At 44.8% G+C, this 16,467-nt stretch overlaps 1 protein-coding gene across 1 annotated transcript in view; it reads right to left on the reverse strand.

Annotated features, from left to right (window-relative positions):
* APPBP2 (amyloid beta precursor protein binding protein 2) overlaps positions 1-16,467 on the reverse strand; it is a 39,291-nt gene that overhangs the window by 17,525 nt on the left and 5,299 nt on the right. The gene's annotated exons all lie outside the window — the stretch shown is intronic.

A 16,467-nucleotide genomic window follows, 5' to 3' on the forward strand; every position in this document is an offset into this window, starting at 1 on the left:
GCAAGGGCAGTGAGTTGCACAGCGTTGCTTGCCAGAATTAATCACAAGGAGGAGAGGAAGGAACCACAAGATAAAAAAAGCTTTCTGGATTGTAGAGTATTTGTTCTTTGTAACACTCATGTGAGCCATCAGGCTCTGACAGCTTTTTTCGCTTCGCTTTGCCAAGTAAAGTGCATTACTTCCACACACACACACACACACACCCCTCAGTACACAGAGGATAAGCCAGCAAAATTTTGTTTACTACGTTGCATGTTTTTCTGAAGTCCAGCAGTCTGCCCCACTCTCTGGGGACTGAAGCTACTAGAAACAGCACTGTTGTAAAAAATGTCTACATCAGGAAAATATTGTTTAAGGGTTTTCTTTTTTTAAAGGACTGCGTTTTATTAGTACAGTGGTACCTCGGGTTAAGTACTTAATTCGTTCCAGAGGTCCGTTCTTAACCTGAAACTGTTCTTAACCTGAAGCACCACTTTAGCTAATGGGGCCTCCTGCTGCCGCCGTGCCGCCATTGCATGATTTCTGTTCTCATCCTGAAGCAAAGTTCTTAACCTGAGGTACTATTTCTGGGTTAGCGGAGTCTGTAACCTGAAGCGTATGTAACCCGAGGTACCACTGTATAAGTGCAGCTTGCTAAGTCAGAGCATGGGTTCATTGAACTCTTGTATTGCCTACATTGACCAGTAGAAGCATATCAGATTTTCAGACGGAATCTTTTGACAGCCTTATGTAGAGGTTCTGGAGATTGAAGCTGGAACCTTCTGCATGCAAAGCAGATGCTCTACCACTCAGCTATGGTCTCTCCTCTGTGGATATAGGAAGCTGGCTTATACTAGCTCAGACTACTGGTCCATCCAGCCCAGTGCTGTCTACATTGACTGGCAGCAATTCTTCCAAGATCTCTGGTTGGGAAGGGTCTCTGTTATCAGCTGCTACTGGACCCGTATTTAAACAGAGACAACCAAGGATTGAACCAGGGACCTTCTGCATGCAAAGCATTTGCTCTTCCATCCCGTCCCCTTCTGCATGCAAAGCATTTGCTCTTCCATCCCGTCCCCTATTGTAAATAGTCCAGTATGGACTCGCCCATGGCAAAAAAGAACTGCTTCCAGGCAATAGGGAAAGAAAGCTTGTTCAGGCATCAAGCCAAATCATGCTTTGTGCTAACAAGGGTTTAAACACCTGCCCTTCTATAGTGATAGCCTGGCAATTCAGACATCACACCAAAGTGACCAAACCATGGCTTTCAAACTATGGTTTCAGATTCTGGTTTGCCAGCCAATTGCAAACGGTGGTTTGTCACTTCACAGAGACAGCAGAAAGCCACAGTTAGGCTTCCTTAACCATGATATGGCTCAATTTATTATAAACTGAACCCTGAGAGGTTTCTTTCCCCCACTTCCTTTCTGTGTTGTCATGCCACAAATGACTTACATCGACCATGTCTGTAGGGTACTTAAAAACAACAATATCAGTGTACGAGCCAGTAGCTTTTAATAGACATTGGCAAGACTGTTTCACTATGCTTCTATGTCAGGGGTCACCAGCAAAACTGGAGAAACTTGCCGAAGGCATGATACGCACACACTGCAACCAAGCATTCAGAACAAACTATTTCACAGGCAACAAGAAAAACTTTTTTAAAGGTTACTTTCTGCAGGGGGAAGGGTCCTGTGGATGCCAGGGAAGACCCCTGGGGGCATGTGGGCACCACACTGGCAACCCCATGCTCTACGACAGGGGTCTGCAACATGCAGCCCACGAGGATCGTTTTACTGGCCCACGAGCCGCTCCTGAATTGAGCCGCCTGCTCGGCAAGTCCCCCACGTGCTGCGCTAAACCAGCGCAGTGCGGTGCGGGGACTCACTGAGCGGTGCAGGAAATTGCGTCTACGCATGCACAGATGCTAGAAATTGCATCTGCGCGTGTCCAGATGCCGAAAATCGCTTCTGCACAGGCAAGATTTTCGGCATTTGGGCATGCGCAGAGGCAATTTCTGGCGCCGCGGACATGTGCAGACGCAATATCCGGCGTCGCGCTGTGCCAGTCCAGCCCACAGATGATTTCCATGGGAGTGATCTGGCCCATTGCCGGTATACCCTGCTGACCCCTGCTCTATGACACCCTCTTCTCAGGCCCCTATGGGGGCAGTGTGATGAGGCACCTCTCTTTGGACCAGAGGGGTGGGGGGGAGAGAGACCAGGGGCGGTATCGCGGGTGCCCAGAGGACTCCGAAGAAGAGAGGGGAGGGGAGAAGAGAGGAGGGCTGAGGGATCACTCCACAAGGGAGGGTGTTCGAAAAAGGGTGAAATGCTGCCAGCTCTGCAGGCAAGGGGTGACATAACTGGGCTCCTGAGCCCCACAGGCGTGTCGCAGAAAGAATGTAGTTGGTTAAGGGAGCCCTGGACTCACAAAAGTGAAAACCTCTGCTCTTTGCAGTACAGTCATACCTCGGATTACAGACACTTCAGGTTGCGTTTTTTCGGCTTGTGGACCACTGAAACCCGGAAGTACCAGAATGGGTTACTTCCGGGTTTTGGCGGTCATGCATGCGCATAAGCACTAAATTGTGCTTTGCGCATAAATGCCAAATCACAACCCGCGCATGCACAGACGCGGGTTGTGAACGTGCATCCTGCATGGATCACGTTTGCAACCCGAGCGTCCACTGTAATCCTCAGGGTATTCAAGTTTACTTTACAGAAATTGTGTTGCAAATACTCCAGCATGTGCACTTTCTATGTACAACAACCTTGGGGGAAATGAGATTTCCAAGCATCTTTACTGCTAGTGTAAATAGCTAGAAGCTGTGCTTGATTATTCAGTGACCATGCATGACAAGTGCTTAAAAGAGCCTATCACCTATTAAAGCTCCCCAAGAAGTGGCAACCTTTGATCCAGACTGCCAACCTAACTGGTTGGCTGCCAAACATTTATATGGAAGGGAATTCCCACAAAGGCTGTTGAACTCTAGGAAGTTTTGAGAGCTTGTTTACATAGATCCACAGCAGTCGTTTTTTTTGTAGAAAGCAAAACTCTTTTTCTAGCCCGCAAAGGATGGGAGAAAACATAATGAGGATGCAACACAGATAAAGCTTAAAATGTCTGCAGTTCTTAGGAATATAGGTCAAAGCGAAGTATGTTCAAGGATGCAGTTTTATGAAAGATTCTATACTGGCAATTTACGGTACTTTAAAAATTAATAATAATATGAAAGCATAATAAATCAATAAAGTAATTCTCATATACTGCATAAGTAGCACAATTACCTCTTTAGCCACTAAAATCCTAGTGAAATATGATTTTTTAAAAACAAAAAAGAGATGCCTGAAACAATACTAAGTTGAGGCAAGACACATCTCAGCGGTACAGTCATACCACAGATGTGGAGCCACCACTGAAAAGGATCTTCCAAGGGCACCTGAACCACACAACTCAGTTAACCTAGGAACCACCAGGACTGCCTCTTCCATGGATCATAATGTGCAGGCAGGTTGATAAGGAGATTCTATGCACATTTACTTGAGAGAAAATCCCATTGTTCTCAACGGCCCAATGTAACCGTGTTTCTAATCTCCTAAAATCAGGCGCACACAGTGGCTTTGTAGACACTTTCCCAAGATTTCCTTTAGCATAGAGTGGTGTTGTGGGTATGCTGGCACTAATCACAGTTGATGCTACCCAGAATTGCCTCCTAACTATGGCTTGCAAAGCTACCTCAAAGCATGGTCTCACATAGGGTTAAAAAGGATAATCCTTGGCTAGCACCAATGTATGAATGATTCTACACTAGGGTTAATACAAACTATGGGGGAAGGGAACTTTTGCGTGAGACGGAGCCTGTGAGTCCACATCTATATTCCTGATCCCCTAGCTTCTTTGGACTAACTGGATGTATCACACCGAAGAATACGAGTGAACTTCATGAAACACATTGAGCAATCGCAATGGCTTTAATACACTAGATACCTGTCAGCAACTATGATATATATGTCTAAGCTGTAACACAGTACAAAACTCCGGGTTGCTTGTTTACTAGGTCTAAAGACTCCTCTTTTCCCCCCTCAAAGATGAAGCAGAAAGGCTTCTCGACTTATAATTTGCCAGTTCCACCCACAAGGATGAAGCTGTTTTGGAAGGCTGCCTTGGTCTTTAATAACCTTATCAGAAATTCTGACAGCTTGGCATATCACTGCTAATCACTTTCCTTAAATACCAACAAACATGTTTAAACGGAATATATCTGTGGCAGGATTTCAATGATATATACCCAAATGGTGTGAAAAATCGAGTGATTTGATGTGGTGTGGGGAGGAGGGTATTTGAAAGTTAACGCAAAGATGTATTTGAATGATCTGTTTTCTTTGAAAAGCTCTGTTCCAGCTGTGTTCTGGGGAATCCTCAGGTTCCTTAGGAAGTAATTTTGGGCCTCCTCAAATATGAAAGTGGCAAACAAATGTCTCTGAAAATATAAGCTTTCCCATCACCTCTGAACTTCTTAAATATGAATTTGTTCTGGGACACACAGATATTCTCTTAAGTTCTAGAGGACTAAGTTACCACCTTTTCCTGAATAAACCTGCCTGGATGCTGAGATCTTCTTCAGGGAGCTGTTCTCGTTCTCCCGCCTTATCTTTGCCATTCAGTGCTGAATTAGATAAGGACCGGCAACAGGGATCCCTATCCTTGTGCCCCCTGCCCTGACTCTAGAACACCCTCCTCCAGGGAGGCTTGGCACTATCTTTTCAGCGGTAGGCAAAGACCTGCAACTTTTAGATGCACAGTTTTGTGTATTGTTTTAAATAGGATACAGGTGACTCCCCACTTACATGGGGGTTACATTCCAGGGGACTGCACATATAAATGAAATCATGTAAAGTGGGAAGCACCCTCTAAACACCCTTTCTGCCCCTCTTTCTTCAATCCATACTGTATCCCAAAATATCCACAACTAGAATGGAAGCTCTGGGGCTGGCAGGAGGCTAGAGGACACATGGGAAAGTAGCTGCTGTTGTGCTACCCCACACACCAGTTGTTAGGCAGGCAGGCTGAGCATCCCAAACAAAGCCCCACCACACCTCCACCCTCTTCTTCACTGACATCCTCTTTGGGATCCACGGAGGGTCTCCTTGTGAGCTACAAGGACTTTCCAGCTCTCTCCTGCCATTTCCGGATATGAATTGAATTAATTTCCTGGCGCTGTGTGTACGCACTGTGCACAAGATGAGCAAGTGTAAGTGTAGAGTTGCCCATATTATGACTTTCCTAATGATGTTATCTGTATTTATTGTTGCTTTACCTTTTAAAATGTATGCTGGTGGTTCCACTGCTGGAGATGGAGCACTGGCCTTGATCAGTCCTCCCCAACCAGGTGTCCCCCTCCATATTTTGGAGTCAAACTTGATCATTGGTCCTGCTGGCAGGGGAAGTAAAAACATCTGAAGGATACCAGCTTGGGAGAGGCATGGATAGACAGACCTTTGGTCCGATCCACCAGAATTGGCTCCTAACTTCTAAACTCCAGATTTTTTGGGAGGGGGAAGAACAATACTGATTGAAACTTTCACCCTCTCCCCAGTTGTTATCCTCACAACAACCCTGTGAGGAAGATTAAGCTGGGACTGGGCAAAAATTAACCCAGTGAGAGTTTCATACCAGATTTGAAAATGGGTCTCCTTAGAATTTAGGCATTCTAACACCACAACACTGTGATTGTCCATTAACTTAGACCCATTTTAGTGTTCCACATAGCAGCAACAATGTAGGCTCACTTTCATTTCCAGCTGCCTGCCAAAATCCAGGCCAGCCCATAGCTAGATAATTAGCCTTTTAAAATATATAAATCCTGTGGAAGTAGGTCAGGCCTTTGAGAATTTTTTTCGCCCCCAAGATGAAAAAAGTCAAATACAATATCTGGACCATAATCATTCATGACTTCGCTAAACTAACAAGTGTACAATAATTGTTGCACTGTCGAATCCTGGTTCAGGCTTGCAAATAGTAATGTTCAACATTTTTATAGCGCATTTGAAAAATGCTTCATTTCTCAGCAATCCTGACAAGTGTGCTGCAAGGCAGAATAGTGCAGTCATCTACCTACTGCAGATTTATTTACCGAATTTGTTTCAGCTCTTGCTCCATGGTTTTTTTACGCTTTTGTTTGCAATTTCATTTTGAGATTCTAGCATTCAGCACAGCAATGCTAGCTTAACATTACAACTCTTCTTCCCATCTGGGTAAATGTACCCAGAAAGAAGAAACCTGCCCTATCATGTGCCATTAGATGGGTGCCAAGGTCAAGATATGTCACCTTGCCAAAAATCTGCCCAGTTGTTCGTGGCGTGGGCAAGATTTGAGCAGGGGATTCCCACAGCTCACAGTCTACTTTGTGATGGTTCCGGGACCAATTCCAGGCAGTATACATGTTTGGGGGTGTGCTTGGGGACACAAGATTCACCTTCTATGTGCGTGTTTTTAAAAACTCCATTCTTTGATCTCCACCCACTTTGATCTTTGCGCTTTGGGTTCCAAGCAACTCTGAATAAAACAGAAAACCTAGTGAACTCCCATTCACTATATTGGGGAATCTAAAAGTGGGTATCAATCTTTCCCCATTTTTGGCCAATGTGGATGGAATCTAAAGGTAAAGGTTCAGAATAACTCTTGAGTTGTTGTTTTCATTAAAGCAGTCCAATATAGCTTCTTATTCTCAAGGAGCCATGCCCTTGTTCCACATCCCATTCTGCTTTAACACAAAATTTCTACTCAATTATTCAGGGTGAGATTATCACTATGTATTGGAATATCACTATGGGCTTGCCTTTAAGCAGCTATTCTCAAACTTCAGTTTTGTAAACAACTTATTGAACTTTTATCTTCCATTCCAGGATTATCACAAAAAGCAGCCCCATATTGTGAAAATCACAGACCCAGGACTAGCCCAGACTGCTGTGCTTTTAACTGGTAGCTTTTAAGGGACAGATTAGCAGTCTGCATCGGTCTATATCATGAAAACCAATGGGTTCTATTCAGAGTAGACTTAGTGACACTAAAGGGCACAGCTAAATATGACTGATTTAATTTAATTGGGTCTACTCTGAGTAAATATGGCTGGTCCCTTAATCAGTCTTATTACAGTAGCTGGTTTGGTAACTCCAGCCCTGTTCAAAACAACCTCCATCTCAGTCATCAGGAAAAAACCATAAATCAGTATACAGTTCCAGATATTCTTGAATGTCTCACAATCGTTCTGCAGAGCTGCATGGAGACTGCAGGCCACAATTAGAAACCTTCTGCCTTTATGGTTCTTTATAGTCTCTTTATGGTTCTGTAGGTGTTAACCAACTCAGCACTGCCAAGTTGACAGTTTTATCACCTATCACTGCGGTAATATAGGGTGACTGTGCTTACCTTGCATGCGCAATGGCACTAACTGAGTTGTCACTATCTGCACAATTTGCTTTGCATTTCCCTCTGATCTCACTACTTTATAGTCCTCCACCACACCTGTACTTGGGGATTATTCTTCATGCATATTGTGAGGTGGACTCTGACCCACAAAGTATTATACCAAAATCTGGTAAATCTTTAAGGTGCCACAAGGTTCTTTGCTGTTTTTGCTGCAACAGACGTAACATGGCTACTTCTGTGTTTTTTAATCTGTCTGGGAGCTAATTGTTAGAAGATGGTTCCTTAGAAAAGAGATTTCCCTGGAATGTGCAGAATGAAAACACCATCAGAAGAACCTCAGAAGAGCCCAGTTGAATCAGACCAAAGGCCCATCTAGTCCAGCATTCTGTCCTCACAGTGGCCAACCAGGTGCCCCCAAGGGAAGACCACAAGCAGGACCTGAGTCCAACAGCAACTCTCTCCACCTGTGATTCCCAGCAACTGACATTCAAAGCCACGCTGCCTCTGCCTTCAAGGCTGGTGGTCATTAATAGCTTTATCTATGTTAAAAGTGTTTGGAGATGATTACATCCCTGGTTAAGGAGAAGGGTGTGAGTTGGTGTGGGTGAGAAAGAGAACAAGGACACAAGACACAAGACACACAGAGAGAGAGAGAGAGAGCGCAAAAAGGGCAGTTAATGGAACAGATAGGAGCTAAAAGTGAGAAGCAGTTTGGTGTGCAAAGGGTCCCTTGGTGGATATCAGATGGGAGGTATGGGATCTGCTGCCCAGGAGGAGAGCATATGCTATCTGCCTTTTGTAAATAAACCACATAATTTCCCCCCTCCCAATGCCATTAAGCCTTCGGTGCCCTGTCCTCACCTCCAAAAGAAACCAAACCTAGGCCATGCAGCCCCTGGAACTTCCCACCACTTGAAGTAAGGAGCACATACCATATGAGTAAATTGAAGGCTATTTAAATTTTTCTATTATTATTACATTTACATCCGACCTCTCCTCCAAGGAGCTTGAGATGGCATACATTGATGGTTTTCCCTTTTCCCTGCTCTATCATCACAACAACCCCATGAGGTACGGTAGGCCAGGAGACTGAGAATGGCCCCCAAGGTAACCCAGCAAGAGGTTCAGGACCCAGTGGGGATTTGAAACCTGGTTTCCCTAGATCCTAGTAGTCCAGCCCTCTTAACCACTACACCACAGGCAGCATGTGAACAGGGCAAGGGCACGTACATGCGGAAAGTGAACTCAAAAGTTCTTGGGGGGGGGGAAGGATCCAGTGGCAGGAGGAATCTTCACCCCTTTATCAGACAAACAAAACACGGACGGACTAATGACCCTCTACTAAAGAGTCATGATGTAGCTGCATTTATACCATGCCCAGTAGCTAAAAGGCTTTTCAGAGCAGCTTACAAAATCAGTTCTGATTTAGGGATCCGCAATGGATTTGTAGGGATGCGACAGGTCCCCTCCTAAGCCCATTACCCCAATCTTATTTTCGGAAGAAATGCTGCTGCTTTTTAATGGTGTGTCTTTGGCAACTCCTCCTAATGGTATGCAAAGGTCTTCATTTCCCTTTTCTAATACCAATGTTGGATCAGTGACCCAGCCCAGAAGCCTTGCATACATAGGAGCACATGGGATGATTTATTTACTTACACTCAGCTGCGAAATACATGGTTGGCGTGCTATTGGCAGCAGGGCTGGGCGATATTAGCTTTTCAACATTGCGGTGTACCACCACAGTTTGGTGATATACAACAATGCTGAAAAAAGAAACTGCACTGGCCTCTGCATGCTGGGCACCGGGTGAAACTGCCCCAGCTCACACAGCAGGAGCTGAGGTGGTTTCACCCAGGTACTCAGAGACTGGGACAATGCAGCTTGTTTGAACAGCTCAGCTGAGGATAGGGAAGGTTCCCCCCCCACACACTAAGACAGTCCCCCCCCCCCCCGCAAGCAAGCAGCAGGAGCATTGGGGCTGCTTTGCTCAGCTCAGTTGGGGGGAGCCGTGCTGGGCTGGGGGCACCTTTAACTGCTTGGCTGAAGCAAGGGCAGCTGCACACTCCTCAGTTGAGCAGTTTAAAGAGGAGGAACAAGGGCAGAGTGGGATGGCGGTTTCACTCAGGGGTATATCACTGCTGAAACCGCCACCTCTCCCAAGTTCCTCTGCTAGCAGTGCCCACTGGAGGAAGGGACTATTGTCTCCCTCCAGAAGATGCTGCTAGCAGAGGAACTCAGGAGCAGTGGCGGTTTCACCAGCAATGTACCGCTGACTGAAGCAAACATCGTGGTCTGCTCCTCATACCAGTCCTGGGCGATATATCAATATATCGCCCAGGCCTAATAGGCAGATGGGACATGAATATGTAGGGAGTCTGGCCAGCATCTATTCAGGAGACCACCTGGACACCCACCCACACTCCCAAAACTGGAATGAGATGCATACAAAGTGGATGCTCTTAGGAGAAAGAGGAAGAAACAAAACTACTAAAGAAAAATTCCTTCAGTGTGCAATATTAGTGTTTCACTGGAGCTCCTTGTTCCAAATGAAACTCTCAGTAAAAAAGGTCTTACTGACTTCACGACAGGATTAAAGACCTTAAATTGTAACTCCATCTTGTTATCCCAGAGAAAAAGAACAACATGAAATCCTCTCTCGGATTGTTTTTGCTTCTCCTTCCCTAATATAGTGTTGCCTTTTCAGATAATTTGTATGCAGCACTGTAATCCTGCCAGAATTTTTTTTTTAAAAAAAACCACCATATAATTCCTTTGCGATGTCCTAGTCATATTTTGAAAATATTTTTTCCCTCTGTCTCTTGCTGGAGAAACAAAGATAACATGTACAAAAGGAAATCCATTTAGCTGCCTGCAGAAGAGGCTCAGTGAAATGGCCGGTCCAAATATGCATCGCTAAGAACTGGGTCAGAATGAAAGTCCACCTCACTGAATAACCCATTTCCAAGAAAGGACAGGCAGCTGCTTGTGGATAAGAACATAAGGAACAGCCTGCTGGATCAGGCCAGTAGCCCATCTGGTCCAGCATCCTGGTCTCACAGTGGCTACCCAGATGCCAACCATGGGGAATAAAGCTATCTGTGATTACTAACCCCCATGACTATGTTCCTGTTGGAAGCAAGGCTGCTTCTAAATGCCAGTTGCTGGAAACCGCAGGAGAGGAGAAGGGGCTGTTACACTCAGGGTCTGCTTGTGGGCTTCCCCTAGAGCAGTGGTTCTCAACCTGTGGGTCCCCAGATGTTGTTGGACTACAACTCCCATCATCCCTGAGCTCTGGCCTTGCTAGCTAGGGGTGATGGGAGCTGTAGTTCAACAACATCTGGGGACCCACAGGTTGAGAAAGGCTGCCCTAGAGGCATATATGTGGCCCTCCAGATGTTGTCAGAGTCCCAACAGCCTCAGCCAACACGGCCAATAGTGAAGGATGATCGCAGACATAATCCCAAGAACATCTCGAGGGCCCCAGCTTCCACATCCCTTCTCTACAGCTACAAAAACTGGTCATGAATCTGAAGAACTGGGACTGATGTCTATGAAAGAAATGCAGTGGTGCCTCGCAAGACGAAAAGAATCCGTTCTGTGATTCTCTTCGTCTAGCGGTTTTTTCGTCTTGCGTAGCAAGCCCATTGACGGATTAGCGCTATTAGCGGCTTTTAGCGGCTTATCTGCTGATCGGATCAGCTGATAAGCGGCTTAGCGGCTTAGAAAAAGGGGGGAGGGGGAAAAACCAGCAGGAACTCGCAAGACATTGTCGTCTTGCGAAGCAAGCCCATAGGAATTTCATTTTGCGAAGCACCTCCAAAACGGAAAACTCTTTCGTCTAGCGAGTTTTCCGTCTTGCGAGGCATTCATCTTGCGGGGCACCACTGTGGTTGCAGGGGAAAATAAATGCTGTTCGGGGGGGTGTAGGCTGAAGTGATGCCCTTTATTTTGCGTACTTTCGGTAAATCATGCCCCCAAATTCTATGGCCTCTTGATGCCACTGTTTTCCAAATTTCCCCTTGACACCCGTGTACATGCTGAATGCAGGTAACAACCTATGCATCTGCTAAACAGTTGACTAAAAGATATGCCAAAATAAAATGTTTAAAGCGCTGCAGAACTCTTAGCTATCACATAGTATTGGTTCCCAGAAATTTAAACTACCTGCTGCAATTTTGGCAAAACAGGTAATTCCACTAATTTTCACATGATAATAAGATACATGGCTATATACTTCCCCCATGTGGGCACCAGGCATATCCAAAACATATGAAGAACATGGAAGAAACATAACCAAAACAACAAACTATTTTCAAGCAGTCTAATTGTGCTTGGACATGTATTCAAGGCTAGCCCTGATCAGCGCCAACTCATTGAAATTAAGGGGCATGCATTGTTACAAACTCAGATATATAAGGTAGGCACCAAATGGCTCCTTAAACCAAGGTTGCAGTCACCAAAACAGAATGTCTGGTTGCCATTTTTGGGCAACTGAAACGGGCTTCAGGAAGCAAAATGTTTTTTCTGTGCAACCTGAGCAGAAGCAGTGAACAATGTTATAGTTAATTGTTGTAGCTTGTCTTCATTTACCCCACCACCCTGCTCATAGTTATGCTCATAATTCTTAAGTTATGAATGGTCTGTGTCACCATTAAGGAAAAGGGATAGGAACAGGCCAATATGTGGAGTGTCCCTTATATTTTATCCTACCTCTTTTTCTTCACAACTGTGAGTAAGGTGGTGGGGTAAGTGAAGACAAGCTACAAATAACTATAACATTCTTCCCTGTTCCTGCTCAGGCTGCATAGAAAAAGCATTCTGCTTCCTGAAATTCATTCCAATTGCGCAGATAAAATGTGACTGATACAATTCTTCAGGATGTTGTATTAGTGTGTGAAAAAAGTCAAGATCCAATGATGCCTAGGCATGCACCTCCAGAAGATGGAAATGTCAGGTGCCATCCTGGCACCCAGGCATCTTCACTTGGTCGCAAGTGGCCAATACTCGGGTGCAAAATGCACCTGGCTAATTTTGAACACTGGTGGGGATGACTAATTTAGGGTCATTAACTTCAATCAATCTGGCCTGAGTAAAACTTTATTGTATACAGCACTTGATCTGGAAAAATATACCAAACAATAATTTAAGGAAAGGTGCCACAAGCTAAGACTGTGTGTTTTCACAATTTGAGATGTGGCATCTTTGCCTAGAATAATTACACAGGGGGGGAAATCAATGCGGGAGTTGGATTAAGGAACAGTGTGCTATGAAGAGCATATGCTCACATGTTATCTTGAGAAGCACCTAGTCTCACGTGAGGACCACAGAAGCATACGCTTTAGTAATTCTTTGCTGGGTCTGCTCATTTAACTTTTACACACACTTTGTAACATGGAGTGCTCATGAAAGATCAAGATTCTGTAGACAGAAAAGCTAGCCAGCAAACTGAATAGTGAGTGTTCCATTTTTGAAGATACCAAAAATTCACTTATTTATTCATTTGTAATTCAACTTTGCATCCCATCCTTCCTTTCAGAAGAATAAGGAGGTGTACAGTACAGTTCCTCTCATTCAAACCTACCTGCATGGCATAGATAAGGCTGAGAACAGATAAGGCATTTGGACGAGAACAAACTCGGTGGTGTGCGTGTTTGTTAACTGTAGTATTTTTAATCCACACTTTCATAAAGTATGTCAAGGTTCTACACATATACAAAATTATAATGCCTCATCATTCAGTATCAAGGCAACATTCAGCATATCTGATGGGAACAGAGACACAGCCCTTCCCCCAGTTCCTGACCTCTGACTCTGAACGCACTGAGCCCCTTTCCCAGGATCAGAGCCCCTCAGCTCCTTGAGCACCTCCCATTCCTCATGCAGCCAGTCCCACCAAGTCACTTCCTCAGGGCTCATTACAGCTTGATATCCAGATTGGTAAGAAATTCCATATTTGTATAAACCAGTGAATGGAATCTTTTAACTGCACCCACAAACAGAGGGCAACAGACACGGAGAGCCCCACACGGCTCTGTTCAGATGTCTAGCCACAGTGGCCGCATTCAGATTATCCTTCAAACTGTGATCAGGATCCTTGCTCCCTCCCTACTCCCTGAATGTGAGAGTTTCAAAGCTCCCACTTCTAGTTGCTGCTGCTTCAGATGCAGCAAACTAGGGTTTGCGCAAATTGCAGTCTGGCCCCAAACCAGAACCAAGCCACAGTTTGGCATTCTTGTCTACATCCATATGATGCATTTGCATGCAGTAGCAAACTATGTTTTGCAACTGGATAGCACTGGAAACCATTGCTCCTTCCTGAACCTCCAAACTTTAGATTCTGAAGGTCTTATGAACTCAAATGAGACATTCCACCAAACCAGGGTGGATAAAAATCAATGGTGTTTTTTTAAATTTTAATCAGATTTTTTTAATTTAAATCGGATTTTTAAAATAAAATGCTTTTGGAGGAAATAACTGTAAAAACTACTCTGAAACCTTCATCTGGTTGTAAATATTAAGATTCTACCAGCAAGAAGATTTAAATCAAGTCTTACTGACTAGTGATTTAAACTGTGATTTAAACCGTAGTTTAAATCAATTTGATATAAATCTAATTGATCCTGCACCAAACCACATCTTGTGGCATGATTTTCTAAATCATTTCCCCCAACCTGCTGCCTTCCAGATCTTCCGAACTACAGCTTTCATCAGCTCCAGCCAGTGTGGCTTTGGTCAGGGATAATGGGAGTTGGAGCTCAAACCATCAGGAGGGCTCTGCATTATTACCCCTGCTCTCCTACCTGATGCTGTTTGTACTATGGAAAGAAATACAAGGCCTTGTAAATAGTTTGCACTGCTGCACATTAAAGATGCAATCCAGCCTGCACACCAAGAGAGCTTACTCAGTAAGTTTCAGCAAAGCTCAGAAAGGCCAACAACACATCGGGAACTACAGTAGTGCACCGCAAGACAAATGCCTCGCAAGACGGAAAACCCGCTAGACGAAAGGGTTTTCCGTTTTGGAGGTGCTTCGCAAAACGAATTTCCTATGGGCTTGCTTCGCAAGACGAAAATGTCTTGCGAGTTCCTGCGGGGTTTTTTTCCTCCCCCCTCCTTTCCCCCAAGCCGCTAAGCCGCTTATCAGCTGATCCTAAGCCGCTAAACAGCTGATCCGCTAAGCCGCTTAACAGCTGATCCGCTAAGCCGCTTATCAGCTGATCCGCTAAGCCGCTTATCAGCTGATCCGCTAAGCCCGCTAATAGCGCTAATCCGCTAATGGGCTTGCTTCGCAAGACGAAAAAACCGCAAGACGAAGAGACTCGCAGAACGGATTCTTTTCGTCTTGCGAGGCACCACTGTACAACCTATGCTATGGGCCAAGTAACACGTAAGGCTGTTCACTTTTTAAAATAAAAATAAAAAAGTCCTTAGACTAGCCACTTTAAATTTTGAAGAAAAAGCTCCTGTAGGGACTCAATTTGGAGGCAGCCTCCTCATCTGTAAATACAATAGAAAATAAGTGTGTTTCAACTGACGATGCAGACTGCAAATACACCATGCATGTAGAGCACATGACTCCCCACAAATAAGAATACTGGGAAATGTGGTTTACCCCTTAAAGGTAAAGGGACCCCTGAGTGTTAGGTCCAGTCGCAGACGACTCTGGGGTTGCGGCACTCATCTCGCTCTATAGGCCGAGGGAGCCGGCGTTTGTCCACAGACAGCCGCTTCTGGCGAACAAGAGCAGCACACGGAAATGCCGTTTACCTTCCCGCCAGAGCAGTACCTATTTATCTACTTGCACTTCAACGTGCTTTTGAACTGCTAGGTTGGCAGAAGCTGGGACCGAGCAAGGGGAGCTCACCCCGTCGCGGGGATTCAAACCACCGACCTTCCGACCGACAAGCCCTAGGCTCAGTGGTTTAAACCACAGTGCCAGCCGCAAGCTACAAAACCCTTCACAAACTGCAGTTCTCAGGATTATTTGGGAGTGGTAATGTGCTTTAAATGTATGGTATGTACACAGCCTTAGCTCAGTAAGAAGTGGAATCAAACACAGTGATCTTAGAGGGCAAGTTATACTATTATGTTTTTTCAGTCTGCCGCCACCGCAAGGCCTCACAGGCTGCCACTACTGCTACTGCCACGGCCTTACAGGCTGCCACGACAAGGCCTTGCAGGCTGCCAACACTTTTGCAACTGCTACAAAGCCTTGCAGGCCACCACTGCTGCCGCCACCACAACAAGGCCTCACAGGCTGTGCCATGGTGAGGCTTCTGCTGCCTAGTAGGCCTGCTGGCAGTCTCAGACTGTATTCTCTATGACTCATCACTGTACTCTGGGGTGTCCTGAATGCCACCATTTGGTAGCCAAGCCCAAAACCAAAAGTCTCATTTGGATGCATTTTGGCTTGCCTGCTGCTGAAAGTGACCATGAGGTGATTGATAATATCAGCATTTATCAGTTTTAGACCCTTAAGTAGTTAGACCCTTAAGTAGTAGCAGTTGCCAGGACATTGTCCTGTTCGCCTATGTATAGTTCCTTCCTTATTTCAGTTATTGTGATACAGTATACTGATATATTGCGATGTTTAGCTGGTGATATATCACAATACTGAAAACCAGTTGTCACCCAGCCCTAACCACCACCTTGCCTCTGTTTCAAAAACACCAAATTGTTACATAAAGGGATAAATGCAATACTAGTTGCACTGGACAATTGCAAAGTTGCATATTAACATTGCTCCCAGATGACTTATCCCCAGTGACTACTCACTGCGGTTAAATTAGTATGTTAAGAGTTTTCAGTTCCTTCATTTGTTTCCTTAAAATATAAACATTACAGGGGAATATAGGCTATTAAGGCTATTAAACAAACAGGCATTTGTTTAATAAATTTAAGGAGTGTTTAATATATAAAACTTTCTTTTAAAAAAAATGAAATAGCTTTTAGTACTTATTAAGATTATTATGAAACTTTTGGGACACAAGAGAAACCACCAGTGATTTGGGGAAACTTGTACATAAATTTGATTAAACAAGGATTCAGAATCCATAC

Source organism: Podarcis liolepis (assembly GCF_965112155.1).
Source record: "Podarcis liolepis genome assembly, chromosome: 16".
Taxonomy (NCBI): Eukaryota; Metazoa; Chordata; class Lepidosauria; order Squamata; family Lacertidae; genus Podarcis; species Podarcis liolepis.